The sequence below is a fragment of the Elephas maximus genome, chromosome 7 (genome assembly GCF_024166365.1).
Source record: "Elephas maximus indicus isolate mEleMax1 chromosome 7, mEleMax1 primary haplotype, whole genome shotgun sequence".
In the NCBI taxonomy this organism is placed as follows: domain Eukaryota; kingdom Metazoa; phylum Chordata; class Mammalia; order Proboscidea; family Elephantidae; genus Elephas; species Elephas maximus.
In genome coordinates, this window is record NC_064825.1 from 115,187,872 (window position 1) to 115,207,108 (window position 19,237).

Genomic DNA, 19,237 nt, shown 5'->3' on the forward strand with positions numbered 1-19,237 from the left:
TCACATGGATAATAAATCATGGAGATAGGAGTCAAACTCAAGTCCATTAAAAAAATTAAAAAAAGATACTGACTTGCAGTCATAAAACCTGTGTGCCTCACTTAGTGGACCTCAATATTTTTATATCTAAAGATAAATGAGTTTAGAAACAGTTAACTAAAGTGTTATTTTTTGAGTAACAACAAAAATAATGGCGGGTGTACACAGCATAACGGGTATAAATAGCATAACAGCCAATGTCTTTCCTCCTCCTGTCCCACACACATAAACACAGGGAAAAAATACTCTCCATGTTACCCCTGTTTTTCCAGAGTGACTACATTCATTGTTTTTATCTGAATCAGTGTACCCAGGCTACTTTCCCTGAAAAAACAATCCTCTTACCTACTTAATATACTACCAAAGGATATTTGTTTTATTCCCGTATGCAAAATGAAATATTCTCTCAATTTTTTTTTCAAAACAATTTAATATGAACTGTCTATGCTTAAAGTCATCGAGTGATGGGAGAGTGAAGCATTCATTGACATAGTCAGTTGAAAATGTATGTGAGAAGACAGTTTATGGTATAGCCTTTGAGAAGCTTGACTGAGAGAATGCATACGGAAGTACAATAGGATTGTTAAGACATGTAATTAAAGTGAGATTAGATGGCAAAGCTGAGAGTTCATCTCCAGCAGTTGTCAATTGCTCCAGTGCCTCTGCTGAGTCAGGTATAGCTGGGTCTATCCTGGGCTGTGCTTGGAAAGTATAGTAAAATGATCTTAAAATAAATCTGAGGGGACTGTTTACTGTGATTTAACAGGAGGACCTGGGATATACATAAATAATATCATTCTTAAAGGGTTAACAATAGCAGTGATCATACAATCCAACCCAGACACCTCAAAACAGTTTAGAGAAGAGGCAAAGAGATACAGGAAGATAAAGGAAATGCACATATAAATTTACATTTTCCACAGATGAATCATCAAGTAAAACCACCAGAAGACAACCTAACAGAACTGATGGCATTTGTTCTCTTGGGCTTTGCTGATATGCCCCATCTCTGGTGGTTTCTTTTCGGATTATTTTTAATCATCTATAACATTATATCATTATCCTGATGAGCAATGGCACCATATTTCTAATAACAAAAATGGATCCTGCTCTCCAGAGCCCTATGTATTTTTTCCTGGCAAATTTTTCCTTCTTGGAAATCTGCTACGTATCAACTACTCTCCCCAGAATGCTGATGAATCTAGGAACCCAGAAAAGAAGAATTTCCTTAGTTGCCTGTGCTACACAGATGTGCTTTGTCCTCATGTTTGGAGGTTCAGAGTGTTTGCTCCTGGCAGTGATGGCCTATGACCGCTATGTGGCCATTTGTAATTCTCTGCACTATCCTCTAGTCATGAACCACAGGGTCTGCATCCAGTTGGTGACTGGGTCCTGGACCATTGGAATCCCAGTTATGATAGGGCAGACATATCAGGTTTTCTCTCTGCCTTTTTGTGGATCTAACCAAATCAAGCACTTCTTCTGTGATATTCCCCCAATACTCAAGCTGGCTTGTGGGGACACCTTTGTAAATGAGATATTGGTCTACATAGTTTCTGTGTTATTTGTCATGGTTCCCTTCCTGTTGATTCTTTGCTCCTACAGTAAAATCATCTCCACCATCCTGAAGTTACCATCAGCCACAAGTCAAGCCAAAGCCTTCTCTACTTGCTCATCCCATCTTATGGTTGTGGTGTTATTCTTTGGATCAGGCATTATTACATACTTAAGACCCAACACTAGACACTCAGAAGGAACTGACAAAGTTCTATCTCTTTTCTACACTATCCTAACTCCTATGTTTAATCCCATGATATATAGTCTAAGGAACAAGGATGTCATAATGGCACTGAGAAAATTACTAAGTAAATAATTCATTTTATTAAAGAATGAGTTAAATGTATAAGAATTGCTTTCTTACATATTTTTAATCAAATTTCAGCAGATGTATACTTTTAATTATAACTTGTATTATGGATGGATTGAGTCCCCCCAAAATGTCTGTCAACTTGGCTAGGCCATGATTCCCAGCATTGTGTGACTGCCCATCATTTTGTAATATGAGTCAGAATGGTCTAGAAGGCGATGGGTTTGGTTTGGTGATTTTCCTATGTGTTGTAAATCCTACATCTATGATGTCAATGAGACAGGGTTAGAGGCAGTTATGTTAGTGAGGCAGGACTCAATCTACAACATTAGGTTTTATCTTGAGTCAATTTCTTTTGAGATTTAAAAGAGAGAAACCAACAGGGAGACAGGGGACTTCCTACCACCAAGAATGATGAACCAGAATGGGAGCGTGTTCTTTGGACCCAGCTTTCCTGAGCTGAGAAGCTCCTAGACCAGGGGAAGATTGATGAAAAGGACCTTCCTCCCGAGCCAAGAAAAAGAAAAGCTTCCCCTAGAGCCGTCACCTTGAATTTGGAATTCTAACCTCCTAGACTCTAAGAATAAATTTCTCTTTATTAACCAATATACTTGTGGTATTTCTGTTAGAGCAGCACCAGATTCCTAAGGCACCTTGTCTCTTCATACAATTATTTCCAAATTTAAAATCACTTTTAATATTGTCAGAACTTTCTGCTCAAATTACGTAAGTGATATATATATATATCAGCAGATAGTAAATCATTCCTGTAGTTTTTTTTTTCTTTTTAGTAAATCATTCCTGTAGTAATTACATAATTTTGTTGTGCAATGTGTTCGATAGAACTTTTATTTGGGCTGATTTAATTTAGTCAATTTATATCATTTAGTTTAAACCACGTCATTCACTTCTAGTGTGTCCTTGCAGCTGTGATGCCCATTTTAAAAACCGAGTTTGCAATATGCATTAATTAAATATTCACAAGGGATTGGTTCCAGTACCTCCATGAATATCAAAATCCATGGATGCCCAACTCCCTTTTATAAAGTGGTAGAATATTTGTGTAAAACCTGTGTACAACCTTCTGTATACTTTAAATCATCTCTAGATTACTTGTAATACCTAATACAATACAAATGCTATGTAAATAGGCATTATACAGTACTGTATTGTTTAGAGAATAATGACAAGAGGTAAACAATGCCCAAACAATGAGTGCAGGAGGGAGACTGAGCATCTTTGAAATGGAGGGAGGCTACATCAGAGAATGTCTACAAATAATTTCATTCTAGTTTTGCTTTTTGGAACTTTTTTTTTATGAATACTTTCAATCTCAGTTGAATTTCTCAACTTGGAACCTGAGAAACTGACCCAACTGTACCTATCTATCTATCTGTCTACACACACACATATATATATATATTTTTTTTTTTTTTACTTGGATCCACAATTAACACACGTGGAAGCAGCACTAAAGAAATCAAATGGCATATTGCATTGGCCAAATCTACTGCAAAAGAGCTCTTTTTAAGGTGTTGGGAAGGAAAGATGACACTTTGAGGGCCCCAATTTATATATTGTATGTATTTATATATGTGTGTGTATATACATGCTTATATATAAAAACTGTTAATGCTGTCACATTATTTTATACATTAAAAAAAAAGAGATACAAAGAGTTAGCATAACTTTTCCTACTTCAAACACATGCAAGGATCGTAACTGACTATGCACATTCTGGAACGCCGGTAGCACAGTGATTAGGAGTTATGGCTGCTAAACCAATGGTCAACAGTTCAAATCCACCAGCTGCTCCTTGATAAACCTATGTGGCAGTTCTACTTAGTCCCAAACGGTCACTATGAGTTGGAATTGAATGGACATAAGGAGTTGGGTTTTTTTTGTTTTTACAAATGTTCTTTCTAGGCCTGGGTTTGAGTTAGCCCTTGATCACTTAGGTTTTTGACTTGGAAAATTATTTAATAATTTAATGTCATTTTTTTATATTTCATATATATATACATGAACCTTACAGAGTTTTGTGAAAACAAATATCTTGTAAAGAGCACACATACCACTGATTTAGTTTATAATTGTGATCACATTTGTAGTTAAGGAATTTCCTTAACATCTTCCCTTATTTGGAGGCTTAGGAACAAAGATATCATGGAGACAATTAGAAAGGTAATTAATCATGACAAACTCCTTTGGCACCCAATATAATCCAAATAGGTATTTCTTCATTTATGCCCTACTTTCAAAAACTTTTCATAAATTTTGTTCACTCTTTTTTGATTGTGGTCTAAGTCAACTGTTGCTATTTTTGGTATTAGCTGTCATCAAGTCAGAGCAGGACTCACGGCAAAGCCATGTGTTATAGAGTAGGACTGTGCTCTATAAGGTTTATTCGGTGGTGATCTTTACAGAAGCAGATAGCCAGGCCTTTCTTCTGCAGAGCCCCTGGGTGAGTTCAATCTGCCAACCTTTACATTAGCAGCTGATTGCAAACTGCTTGTGTTATCCATGTTCCCTCTTAAATCAATTAAACTTTACCTGTTCTATGATTTTCAATCTTTTGCATGCTTTACAATCATCTCTGAGTTAATATAGAAACGATGCATTCTGATTCATTCACTCTCAGGTGGTGTCAGAAAAATTAATATTAAAAACTTCCTATTGGGCACTATCTCAGTCTGAATGGAGCAGTAGAAGTCTATATTTAGGGACTCAATACTGATATCATTGCTTGACTTTAACTTGCACTTAATAATAAAAGAACTGAAGACACTTATCATAACTGCCTTTATTGTGTCCTCACAACTAACTCTTTGTGTGTGAGTGCGTTTTTTAGGTGACATTTACAGCTCAAGTTAATTTCTCATACAAAAATATATACCCATAGTGTTTTGTGACATTAGTTGAAATCCCCATAATATGACAGCACACTCCTCCCTTCCAACCCAGGTTCCCTGTGTCCATCCAATCAGTTCCTGTCCCTTCCTGCTTTCTCATCCTACTTTTGGAGAGAAGCTGCCCACTTGGTCTAGTCTACCTGATTGAACTAAGAACCACATTCCTCACTTGTATACTCTTTGTTTTATACTCCTGTCTAATCTTTGTCTGAAGAGTGGGTTTTCGTAATGGTTTCAGTTCTGGTTTAACAGAGCATCTGGAGACCATAGTTTCAGGGTTCCTCCAGTCTCAGTCAGCACCTTAAGCCCGGTCTTTTTACGTGGATTTGGGTTCTGTTCTACGTTTTTCTCCTGCTCTGTCTGGGACTCTCTGTTGTGTTCCCTGTCAGGGCAGTCATCCATGGTAGCCGGGCACCATCTAGTTCTTCTGGTCTCAGGCTGGTGAAATTTGGGTTTATGTGCTCCTGTAGTCCTTTGGGATAATATTTTCCTCCTGTCTTTGGTGTCCTTCATTTTCCTTTGCTCCAAGTGGAATGGGACCATTTGATGTATCTCACAAGTTTTAAGTTCCCAGATGGCACTCATCAAAGTGGTATGTACAATATTTTCTTAATAAACTCTGTTATGCCAATTGACCTATGTGTCCCCCAAAACTATGGTCCCCAAGCTCCAGCCCCAGCTACTCTGTTCCTCAAAGTATTTGGATGTGTCCAGGAAACTTTTTAGCTTTTGTTTCAGTCCTGTTGTGTTGACTTCCCCTGCATTGTGTATTATCCATCCCTTCACCAAAATTGATCCTTTTCTACTGTCTAGTTAGTGAGTTTCCCTCCACTTCCCTTCCCACCCTGATAACCACCAAAGAATGCTTTTTTCTGTGTTTAAACTTTTTCTTGAGTCCTTATTATAGTGGTCTCATACAGTATTTGTCATTTTCTGACTGACTGATTTCATTTAGCATAATGCCTTCCAGTTTCATCCAGGGTGTGAGATGTTTCACAGATTCATCATTGTCCTTTATCATTGCATAGTATTCCTTTGTGTGTATGTACCCTAATTTGTTCAACTATTCAGTTATTGATGGGCATTTACGTTGTTTCCCTTTTTTTTTGTTATTGGGAATAGTGCTATAGTGAATATAGTTGTGCATATGTCTATTCATGCAACAGCTCTTATTTCTCTTAGGTATATTCCTAAGAGTGGAATTGCTGGACCATATGGCACTTCTATTTCTAGCTTTTAAACGAAGCACCAAATTGTTTTCCAAAGTGGTTGTATCATCTTATATTCCCACCACCAGTGTATAAGGTTTCCAATCTCTCCACAACATCTCCAACACTTGTTATTTTGTGCTTTTTGCATTAGTGCCAGCCTTGGTTTGGTATTATAGTATCACACTCTAGCTTTGATTTGCATTTCTCTAATGATTTTTTTTTTTTTAATGATTACCCTAGTGGCATACTGGTCAAGAGCTACAACTGCTAAAATAACGGTTGGCAGTTCGAATCCACCAAGTACTTCTGGGAAACCCTGTAGGGCAGCTTTACTCTGTTCTACATGGTCGCTATGAGCTGGAATTAACTCTACAGCAATAGATTTGGAGTGACCAATGATTGTAAGCATTTCCTCATGTGTCTGTTACCCCCCTGAATGTTTTCTTTGATAAAGTGTCTGTTCATATCTTTTGCCCAGTTTTTAATTGGATTATTTATCTTTTTGTTGTTGAGAGTTTATAGTATCTTATAGGCTTTACAGATTAGACCCTGATCGAATATGTCATAGCCAAAATTTTTTTCCTAGTCTTTGGTTCTCTTTCTACTCTTTTGGTGAAGTCTTTTGATGAGCATAAGTGTTTGATTTTTAGGAGCTCCTGGTTACCTAATTTCTCTTTTAGTGTTTGTGCATCTTAGCTATGGTGTGTATACTATTTATGCCATTTATTAGGGCTTCTGTGTTGTCTCTATTTTTTCTGCCATCATCTTTATCATTTTAGATTTTATAGTTAGATCTTTGATCCATTTTGAGTTAGTTTTTGTGTATGGATTGAGGAATGGGTCCTGCTTCATTATTTTTATTTATTTTTTAATTTAATTTTATAGATGGATATCCGATTGCACCACCATTTGTTAAAGAGATTGTCTTTTCCATATTTAATGACCCTGGGCCTTTATTGAACATCAGCAGCTCATAAGTGGACGGATTTTTGCCTACATTCTCGACTCTGTTCCATTGTCTAGTGTCTGTTGTTGTACCAGTACCAGGCAGTTTTGACTACTGTGGCAGTATAATAGGTTCTAAAATTAGTTAGTACAAGGCCTCTCACTTTGTTTCTTCTTCTTCAGTAATGCTTTACTTGTTCCGTATGAAGATGGTGATTTGTTTATCCATCTCATTAAAAAATGCTGTTGCAATTTGGATCAGAATTGCATGGTATCTGTAGATCCTTTCTGGTAAAATTGACATTTTCATTATGTTGAGTCTTCCTATCCATGTGCATGGTATGCCTTTCCATTTTTGTGGGTGTCTTATGGTACAAGTAACTCTTTGGATTCTAGAACTGTATAAAGTACAATTTTCTACTTCCCCTGAACAACTTTATTTTATTTCAAGTATTGAAAAAATTGCAGTTTGTGTTATAAAAATGTTATCACATTCTTAAGGAAGAGAACTTTCAAAATATTAGCTACTGTCTATATACAGCCTCATTTTTTGAGTATCAATGTAATGTAATTCAATGACATTTTGAAAAAATACTGTGCATGAAGAAAATGTTCAGTGTACTCCTTCAAGTTTTATATGCAAAACTAATGTGATATCAAAATCAAAATTTATACAATGTACTTTTTGATGATCCATTCTCACTCCTAAACCTATTCTTCCTACCAGTGTCCTCCGTGTCGATAAATTACTTCTGTATTTACTGAGTCACTTAAACAAAGGTGTAAAAGTTATTTGTTATTCTATCACCTCGCACTCATGACTGTAAAATTTCCAAAATATAGCCATTTTTACATGTGTTTTCTCTTTGACCAATTATTGTCATTAACTTGATCTTTAGCAATTATTACCATAAGAATCTACTTGCCTCATATCATAATCTCCTATTAGCCATTAACCTAAAGTTACCTCTAGGATTTTTAAGAAATAGATAAATAGTTTATTTCACTTTTCTATTTACAAACATCCAGTAGTTTTATATTACATTGAGGACAAAAATTGAACACTTTACAAAATTTAGAAAATACCAAACTCTCTGGCTTCCTCCTTTTTGAACTAAAATATATTGTAGGATTGGTTGGAGCAAGATGGAGAAGTGAGTAGATACTCCCATTTACTCCCCCAGCAAGTTACACACAGAATAATGAATAAAAGAACTGCAAACTGAAATCTCAGAACTCCAGGGGCAGCTGAGGCTTTGGAGATTCTTTCTGAGTATAGAAGCAAGACAGAGCAGGAGCAGGGATGGCACAGAAGCTGGGAGAACCTAAATGCTATTATCGGGAGCGCTTGCTCATTGCTGCCATTTTGCAACACCCTAAACAGGGAACACAGAAACGGAGCTCATTTCAGGAAGCTGTAGCCCACTTTTTTTTTTTTTTTTTTAAGGCAGCACAAATTGGCTCTGGGAGTTCATGGGCTATCCAACTGAGAGAGTCTGATGGGAGTTTGTGGTCCTGTGAGAGCTGTTGGATCTCACCGAGATCCAGAAAAATGGGTAACAGGGCCAGGAAGATTTGGATGGGAAGCAGTGTGAGGGGAATACTTTAAATTAGTGGATGAAAAAGAGGGAAACACTTGGCTCCTACTTACAATGTGACACCATGGGAGAACTGTGCAGGGGTGCCCATGAAAGAAAGGCATAAAGAGCCCCCCATTTTTGTCACAGGAAAATCAAGCTCCACCCATTATGTCAGCATCTTTAACCAGCTAAACATCCCCTCACCCATGCGTGCATTATGAATTCCAAAGATCAAGCATCCTAAAATCCTGATTAACTGTTAAAAAAAAAACAAAAACCTATGAATAAGAGTGCACTCTAGTGGTTCTTAAGTGAAGAAACAAAGCTCACTAATGTTGAGTTGGTTCTGACTCATACCAACCCTGTGGAGTGGAGTGTACTGCTCCAAGGGGTTCCTAGGTCCCTGAGTCTTTGTGGATGTCAGGTGCCACACCTTTCTCCCACAAAGTGGCTGGTGGGACAAGTGCCAGCCTTTTGGTTGACAGCTGAGCACTTGACCACTGCACCATCAGAGTGCCTAATCAAAAATTTTCCCACACAAACCAGAATACCAAATTTAAGGGGAAAAAATTAACAAAAAGGCTCAAGTTCTACAAAAAATAGTAAAACATGCAAAAATCACAAGATAAGAAGAACCAGTTAAAAGAAAACATGAAGAAGAGAAAATTCCTCCTATGGACATCAGAATAAAGCAAAAAATTGATAATTTTCAGAATCTGGTGCCACATATGTTTAAAGAAAGCTAAAAGCACACAGAATACAAACCACCAGATATCAGAAAAAAAAGGAAGAAGAAAATAATATTCCATGAAGAATTTGAAAACATCAAAAAAAAAAAAGAGAGAGAACAATTGGAACTGAAGAATAAAGCAACTGTTTTAGAAAAAGAGAAACACTCAACAATAGAACAAACAGACAGAAGATAGAAGAAATAAACTATAAGACAAAATAACTGAACTTATCAACTCTCAAGAGGAAAAGAGACTAAAAGCAAACAAAGCAAAAAGAAATATGGAATTCAATTAAGAAGTCTAACATTAGAATTATTGAAACCCCAGAATGCTATGACAATAAGAAAAGCATAGAAACAATTTTCTAAGAGATAATCAGAGAGAATTTCTCAGACCTGAACAGAAAATTAATTCTGCAACTATAGAAAGCTACAAGAACCCCAATTAGAAGAGACAAAAAATTCCAACTCTACGTCACAGCCAAATCAAATTCTTGAAAACAGAAGACAAGGAAGGAATTCTGAAAGGAGCAAGAGAACAACACAATACATTATACCAAGGATATTTTGCAAGAATCAGTGCAGGTTTCCTCAAAGACTCTAGAGGCCAGAAGACAATGGAGAGACATATATAAAATACTGAATGAAAAGAATTACCAACCAAGAATTCTTTACCTAATGTCTTAGGCTCGGTTCTCTAGAGAAGCAAAACCAGTAAAGTGTAAAAATACATATACAGAAATTTATATTAAGGAAATGGCTCATGTGATTGTAGAGGGTGGAGTATTCCAAGTGCAAGGGTCAGGAAAAAGGCTTCTCTTCATTCACATAACGACAGGGGCTGGTAAGCCCAAGATTGGTAGGTCAGAGAGCCAGGCTCTTGCTCAAAGGCAGTGAAGATCGAAGAAACCCAAGATTAGCAGGCAAGACCATAGGTAAGCTGCTAGCTCAAGTCCCAGGAACCAGACTTCAGATGAACAGGAGCCAGGTACAGGATCCAGCATGAGCAAAAAGCCCCAAAACCTTGCCAGAATGTCAGCTTATATTCGAAGCAGGTGGCACACCCAAGGAAGCTCCCATTCAACTGATTGGCTACTCAGAGTAGATCCTATAATAACCAAAACCAAAAACCAAACCTAGTGCCGGTGAGTCGATTCCGACTCATAGTGACCCTACAGGACAGAGTAGAACTACCCCATAGAGTTTCCAATGAGCGCCTGGTGGATTTGAACTGCCGACCCTTTGGTTAGCAGCTGTTGCACTTAACCAATACACCACCAGTGTTTCTGATCCTATCATAAAAAAAAGGGGTGAATCAAATATCAAATCTCAACAGGAAGTGATCTCAACATTATACAACTGCCAAAACACTGAAAATCATGGTCCAGCCAAGGTGACACACAATCTTAACCATCACAGTCCATCCCTTGTCTGCTTGGCACCTGTACACATCTTTTTAAGTCACATGTAATCTCTGAATAAAGACAGTGTTAAAGTCATGCTTGCACCTAACATGATACAACAAACACACATACAACTGAAAATGCACTAGCTCTGTTTACATCTTATACTTTATAAGCGAAGAAAACAAATATATTTGATGTGTACATACAAAGCTGAAATTCTCATAACAATTAAGGTCCTCATTTCTGCAACTGCTCATGTGGATATTACTCGTAGTCAGAACTACCTTCTTTCACCATCCATGCCGTATTCCCTTTGCCCTCAGCAAGCACCTCAGCTGGCCATGGTTCTGTGTCTGGTGAGGTGACCCAAACCTTCATTCCCAAAAGGTCTACTCCATTAGTAGTCATGCTGGAATGTGGTTGCTGTAGGTTTCTCCTGACTTTAATCACACGGCATTGTAGAACTAAGAGAAACCCTAAGGGATCTCCTGCATTCCAGACATACTCCTCTTTATTTCCATTATGTAATGTCAATTTGATTTTCTCTTGGTAATCAGGTTTAATTATACCAGCCAGTATGGAAATTCCCTTTTTTGCCTGTTGATCCAGAGGCATAAGGAACCTAAAGTGGCCATATGGTATTCTTAGCTTCCAGTTCAATGGAATCAGTGATGTGTCTCCAGGCAGGAGCACAGATCATGGGGACAGGCAGCAAAAATCTTGTGAGTGGGTCACTGGGGGTAATAGTGAGTGGTGCCATGCCCATTTCAACTCTTTGATTCCCGAGTTCATGAATTCTGGCTATGGGAGAAAGAGCACAATACATTGGAAACTGGTTAGACCATTTACAGCCTTCTGGTGAACATTGCCCAACTGTGCAAAGTATTGTCACATAGCCAGTGCTGTAATTGTATTTTTAGAAGGCCATTCATTCCATCATTCTCTCAAGCCAGTGAAATCCCTGAGCATGCACCCACTGCCAGATTTCATTTGCTATGAAGTTAGTCCCTTGATCTGAGGTAATGCTGTGTGGGGTACCATGATGGTGAATAAGGCATTCTGTAAGTCCATGGATGGCAGTTGTGGCAGAAACATGGTGTGCAGCGAAAGCAAATCCATATCCAGAGTGTCTAATCCAGTAAGGACAAAACACCTTTCCATGATGGAAGGGGTCCAGTGGAATCAACTTGCTACCAGGTTGTTGGCTGATCACCTTGAGGGAAGGTGCCATATCAGGGACTCAGTGCTGGTTTCTGCTGCTGGTGGATTGGGTATTCAGCAGTGGCTGTAGCCAAACCAGCCTTGGTGAGCAGAAGTCCATGTTGCTGGCCCAGTGCATAATCTCCATCTCTGCCAACATGGCCACTTTGTTCATGAGCACATTGAGCTATGAGAGGAGCAGCTGGGAAAGAGGATGAGTGGTTTCCACAGAACGAATGATCCTATTCACTTGATTATTAAAATCATCCTCTGCTGAGGTCATCCTTTGGTGAGCATTCACATGAGACACAAATATCTTTGCTTCTTTGGCCCATTCTGAGAGGCCTATCCACATGCCTCTTCCCCATCAATCCCTGTCTCCAAATTTCTAGTCATGTTCCTTCCACGTCCCTGACCACCCAGCCAAACCATTGCCTGTGAATAAGTATACAATCATACAACCGGCCATTTCTCCTTCCAAACAAAGTGAACAACCAGGTGCATTGCTCAAAGTTCTGCCCATTGTGAGAATTTCTCTCCACCACTGTCTTTCAGGGAGGTCTCAGAAAGGGGCTGTAGGGCTGCCACTGTCCACTTTTGAGTGGTGCCTGTAAATCATGCAGAAACATCTGTAAACCAGACATGAGTGTTCTCTTAGTCAACCAATCACAAGGAACTCCCCATGAGACCATAGGTGCAGGCTAGGAGATATAAGGTAATGTGACAGGAGTGGAGACCATGGGCATTTGGGCCACTTTCTCAGGTAACTTTCTTGTGCCTTCTGGTCCTGCTTGAGCCAAGTCTTGTATATACCAACTGCATTTAACGAAGGAGTGCTGCTGTGCACTTCCAACTCTATGATTCTGTGGTTCAGACAACACCGAGTTCATGATAGGTGCCTCAGACCACGTGGTGATTTGCTGTCCCATGGTTAAACTTTCAGTATCTACTAAGGCCCAGTAACAAGTCAAAAGCTATTTCTCAAAAGGACAGTAGTTATCTGCAGAGAATGGAAAGGCTTTACTCACAAATCCTAACTGTCTGCGTGTCGTTCACAGTTGGTGAGAAGCAGCAGCAGAGAACTGGCAGCCACAGAAAACCAGAAGAATCAGAGCCAAGAGACCAGCATGAGACAGCACTGGAGCTCATTCACAGGGCGAGATAACAGAATGCCCGTGTGCAGGAGGTGTTCTGGTGGAGTGGGTTGTCTATGGGCACTTATTATTAGAGCTAGACTTGTTGACCCACAGAGCAAGAGAGATGACTGCTTTCCAGTTGAAGTGTACTGGCAGAGTGGGGTGCCTACAGAAACCTATTGGTGGAGCTACAGAGTTGCCCCAGTGGGGCAGATGTGTGCTGAGTGGTCTGAAGTGCTGAGGGGCCAAGGGAGCAGGAAGCAGAAGCTTTTGGTTAGATAACCAACAATAGCAGACAACAATCCAGCTAGAGTACAGGACAGGTCAACCAATTATCAATCCAGACAGGGAACTCGTAAAAACAAGTCAAAGCTAAAGGACTGATAATAGGGAACCAGAGATGTCAATACGTAAATTATGACAACATCAAAATGAAAAAAGATGGAATAAACAGTGTACTCATAGAAATTCCATATGGAGAGGAAGTTAAGACAACATCAAGAAATACAAGATTGTTTTGAACTTAGAAAAACAAAGGTAAATTTTGAGGTAACCACAAAGTAAGATAACAAACCTACCCATGAAAATAAAAAAGAAGAAAAACATAAAGACTCAGCAAACACGAAATCAACTGTAATGAAAAAGATGAAAAGAAAATACATAAAGAAAAATGTCTCAGCACAGAAAATTAAATGGAACAAGGAAACTGCCAACGCCACACACACACACACAAATACATCAAATAACAGCCGTAAACTCATATCTATCAATAATTATATTGAATGTAAATGGACTAAATGCACCAATAAAGTGACAGAAAGTGGTAGAATGGATTAAATTTAAAAAAAGGTCCATCTGAGTGCTGCCTACAAGAGACACACTTTAGACTCAATGACAAGAACAAACTAAAACTCAAAAGCAGCGGAAAAATATATCAAGCAAACAATATCCAAAGAAGAAAAAGATTGGCAATATTAATTTCTGACAAAATAGACTTTAAAGCAGAATCCCCCACAAAGGAGAAGGAAGAGCAGTACATAATTATTAAAGGGTCAGTACACCAGGAGGATATGACCAAAAGAGGTGTATACACACCAAATGACAGGGCTCCAAAATACATAAAACAAAGCCTAAGAGCATTGAAAAGAGAAATAAGTAGCTCCAAAATAATAGTAGGAGTCTTCTAACACATCACTTTCAGTGAAGGTCAGAACATTTAGAAAGAAACTCAATAAACACATTGGAGATCTAAATGCCACAATCAATCAACTTGAGTTTATAGAAAAATATAGAACACTCCAGCCAAGAGCAGCCAAGTGTACATTCTTTTCTATTGCACATGGAACACTCTTCAGAACAGACCACAATTTAGGCTGCAAAGCAAGCCTTAGAGAATCCAAAACATCAAAATATTACAAAGCATCTTTTCCGAGCATAATACCATATAGGTAGAAATCAATAACAAAAACAGTAAGGAAAAGAAATCAAACATATGAAAACTTAAAAACACCTTGCTTAAAAACTACTGGGCTATAGAAGAATTCAAGAACTGAATAAAGAAATTTATAGAATCAAATTAGAAAGAAAACATATTACCAGAACCTTTGGGACACAGCGAAGTCAGTGCTCAGAGGTCAATTTATAGCAATAAACGCACACAGCCAAAATGAAGAAAGGAACAACATTAACTGTACAACTCAAATAAACAGAAAGAGAGCAGCAAAAGAAGCCCTCAGTCACCAGAAGAAAGAAAAGACTAAAGATCAGAGCAAAAATAAATGATATAGAGAATACAAAAACAATTGAAAGAGTGAAAAAGACCAAGAGTTTGTTCTTCGAAAAGATCAACAAAATTGACAAACCATTGATCAAACTGACAATAGAAGAACAGGAGAGAAAGCAAATAACTGAAATAAGAAAAAAGATGGGTGCCATCACAATGGACCCAACTAAAAAATAATCATAATAGAATACTATGAAAAATTATACTCCAACAAATTTGAAAACCGAGAGGAAATGGACAAATTTTTAGAAATACACTACCTACTTAAACTAACACAAACTGAGGTAGAAACAAAGGAAAAAAAAACCCATAACAAAAGAAGAGATTGAAGAGGTTAAAAACAAAACACAACAAAAAAACCCCAACAACAACAACAACAAAATTTCCTGGACCTGACGGCTTCACTGGAGAATTCTACCAAACTTTCAGAGAAGAATTAACACTAGTACTACAAAATGTATTTCAGAGCATTAGAAGAAAAGAATACTCCCAAATTCATTCTATGAAGCCACCATAATAACCCTGATACCAAAATCAGGCAAAGATACCACAAAAAGAGAAAATTACAGACAAATATCCCTCAGGAACATAGAGGCAAAAATCCTCAACAAAATTCTAGCTGACAGAATTCAACAGTATATCAAAAAAAATAATTCATCATGACCAAGTGGGATTTAACCTGGGACCTTATAAAAATTAAAAACATGATCACCAAAAGTCTTATTCAAAGAGTAGACAAATAAGACATGGCAAAAAAAGTCTTTGGAAATGACTTATCTGATAAGGGTCTAATTTCTAAAATCTGTAGTAAGTTGCAACAAGTCAACTTGCAAGAGAAAACTCATTCACAATATAGGCAAAGGCAGAAAGTTCACCAAAGAGTTCATACAAGCAGACAACTAACATATGAGAAGATATTCACGATCATTAGACATTAGAGACCAGCAACACAAAATTACAATGAGATACTATCTTACCCAGCTAAAATTGCACTAACAAAAAAGAACAAAAACAAAACAGATAACAACAAATGTTGGCAAATTTGTGGGGAAATTGGAGCCCATATCTATTGCTGGTGAGACTGTAAAATGTAACACTCACTATCGAAAATGGTATGGCATTTTCTCCAAAAACTAGAAACAGAGCTACCATATGATCCAGCAATCCTCCTCCTAGGTATAGACCTTACAGCCATTGTAGTCTTGTCGATTCCTACTCATAGAGACCCTATGGGACAAAGTAGAACTGTCCCACAGCATTTTTAAGGAGCGGCCTGTGAATACATTTTTTTTATTTGAATTTGTCAAGCTTTTGATTAGCAGCTGAGGTCTTAACCACTACACCAACAGGGCTCCAGGCATATACCCTGTTGTTGTTGTTAGGTGCCTTAGAGTCGATTCTGACTCATAGCTACCCTATGTACAACACAAGGAAACACTACTTGGTCTTGTGCCATCTTCACAGTCAATTGCTATGCTTGAGCTCATTGTTGTAACCACTGTGTCAATCCACCTTGTTGAAGGTCCTCCCCTTTTTCACTGACCCTCTGCTCTACCAACCATGATGTCCCTCTCCAGGGACTGGACCCTCCCGGAACATGTCCAAAGTTAGTGAGATGAAGCCTCTCCATCCTTGCTCCTAATAAGCATCCTGCCTATATTTCTTCCCAAGCAGATTTGTTCATTTTTCATTATTTTATCCATTATTGGATAATTTCATGTGTGTGATTTATCAATGCAAACACTAAATATCCCCCAAAAAACATTGCTATCAAATTGATTCCGCCTCACGGAGACCCCGTGTGTTACAGAGCAGATCTTCTCTATAGGGTTCTCTTGACTGTACTCTTAACAGAAGCAGACCCCAGACCTTTCTTTTGCTGTGTTTCAGGGTGAGTTCGAACCACCAACCTCTAGGTTAATATCAAAAACAACACCAAGCCTGTTGCCACTGAGCCGATTCCAACTCATAGCTCCCCTATAGGACAGAGTAGAACTGCCCTATAGGGTTTCCAAGTAGTGGCTGGTGGATTTGAACTGTGACCTTCTGGTTAGCATCCTGAGCACTTAACCACCACTCCACCAGGGCTCTTTTTAGGTTAATAGTGGAGCACAAACCATTTGTGCCACCAAAGACTAGACACATTTGTGATATTAATCAATGGTATCGAATTTCTCTCCACAAGACTTGAACGGTTTTGCACTTTTCCAAGCAGTATATATTTAAAAAAAAAAAAGCTTTCCCCAAGATATTGTGTATTCTTTATAAACTCAATTATCTGCAGTTTAAAATTTCACTCTTTTTCATGAAGTTGGATATGTTTTTATATATTTAAGTGATGATTTTTCTCCCTTTTTATGTGAAGTGTTATATATTTGGTCCATTTTTCTATTTATATATTTTTACTTTTCCTTGACACTTAAGAATATTTTATTTGTAAGAGAAATGAGCACTTTATCTGAGATATGATTTATTATTATTTTCCCCACTTTATTCTTTATAATTTGGTATGACTTTTGGTGCTTTTTTATTTTTAATATATGCAACTATTTACTTTTACATAGTTGATTATTTTTCAATAATTTTTGTCCTGCATTCTAAAATTTTAATCATAGTTAGACAAATCTTCCTTACTCCAAAATTATATTTTAAAAGATCTTTCTCTTAGAATTATTTTATTGTTAAACTTTTTAAAAATATTTAAACTAGGGTATCATTTGGATTCTTTCCTGCTGTAATATGGAGTATTGAAAAAAATTATATTTTTTTCCTAAATGACTGTCCAAGTATCCCAGTAATATTAATTCTAAAAGTACATATTTAAACTATTTCATTTGCTGTATTTATTATGGAAACCTTGATAACGTAGTGGTTGAGTACTACACTGCTGAGCAAAACGTCGGCAGTTCAAATCCACCAGGCACTCCTTGGAAACTCTGTGGGACAGTTCTACTCTGTCCTATAGGGTCGCTATAATTCTGAATTGACTAGGTGGCAATTTTTTTTTAATGTTTATTATATGATATATTCTCATGTGTATTTGTATCTTCCATTTATGCCATCAGATCTCACTATGCACAATATCAAAAACAAACAAACAAAAAAACGAAACAAATCCTTGAAACTCATAGCGACCCTACAGGAAAAAGTGGAACTGCCCCATAGGGTTTCCAAGGAGCAGCTGGTAAATTTGAACTGCTGAACTTTGTGACTAACAGCTGCAGTCTTGACCATTGGCCACCAAGGTTCCACATGCACAATAAAACCCTGTGCAAATTATGAGACTTTAGAATTCCCTTTTAGTTTAGTTACTTCTGGGAAGGGCACCTACTGTAGCTCAGGTCTGGCCAGCATTTCACCCCACTGCTGTGCTCTGTCACACCTTATTCCCATGGGAGGCCTTGCTCACCACTCACTCTTCCCACTCTCCATGTTTTCAAGGTTGTAATTCCTAACACTTTCCAATTAACTTCCCCAATCACTATTTGTGATTATAATATCATATGGTTTCCCTCTCTTGGATACAGAGAGATAGATAGGTGATAGATAGATGATTAGATAGATAGACAGATAGATAGGTAGATGATAGATAGATGATAGATGATAGGTAGATGATAGATACATAGATTAGATGATAGATGATGGATGGATGGATGGATGGATGGATGGATGGATGGATGGATGGATGGATGGATGGATGGGTGGGTGGGTGGGTGGGTGGGTGGGTGGGTGGGTGGATGGATGGATGGATGGATGGATGGATGCTAAATTCTATATACAACTTTTAGGTTAGTAGTACCCAGACCCAGAATTAAGTTAGTAGTGGGAACATATATATATTTCATTACTAATCTCAAGTTCTTGCTGTAGGTTTAGAGGACTTCAAGTTTTTATTAATGAAGATCGGAGACTAAAGTCTCCAGTATGGATTATACCTCAACATTAAAAAAAAAAAAAATCCTCACAACTGGACAAATAAGCAACATCAAAATAAATGGAGAAAAGAATGAATTTGTCAAAGGTTTCATTTTACATGGATCTAAAATCAAACAGAAACGCTGGTGGCGTAGTGGTAAGTGCTATGGCTGCTAACCAAATCTACCAGGCACTCCTTGGAAGCTCTGTTGGGCAGTTCTACTCTGCCCTATAGGGTTGCTATAAGTCAGAATTAACTCAACGGCAAAGGGTGTGTGTGTGTGTGAAAATCAACGCCCATAAAAGCAGCAGTCCAGAAATGAAAAAACGTATTCCATTGAGCAAACCTGCTGTGAAAGACTTCTTCCAGTTAAAAAAGCAAAGACGTCACTTTGAAGACTAATATGCGCCTGACCCAAGCCATGGCGTTTTTAGTCACCTCACATGCATGCGAAAGCTGGACAATGAATAAGGAAGACCAAAGAAGAACTGACACTTTTGAATTATGGTATT

The 19,237-nt window shown here is 37.9% G+C and overlaps 1 pseudogene; it reads left to right on the forward strand.

Annotated features, from left to right (window-relative positions):
- The first annotated feature begins 947 nt into the window (after positions 1–947).
- Positions 948–1,912, forward strand: LOC126080783 (olfactory receptor 10AG1-like; annotated as a pseudogene).
- The last annotated feature ends 17,325 nt before the right edge of the window (positions 1,913–19,237 follow it).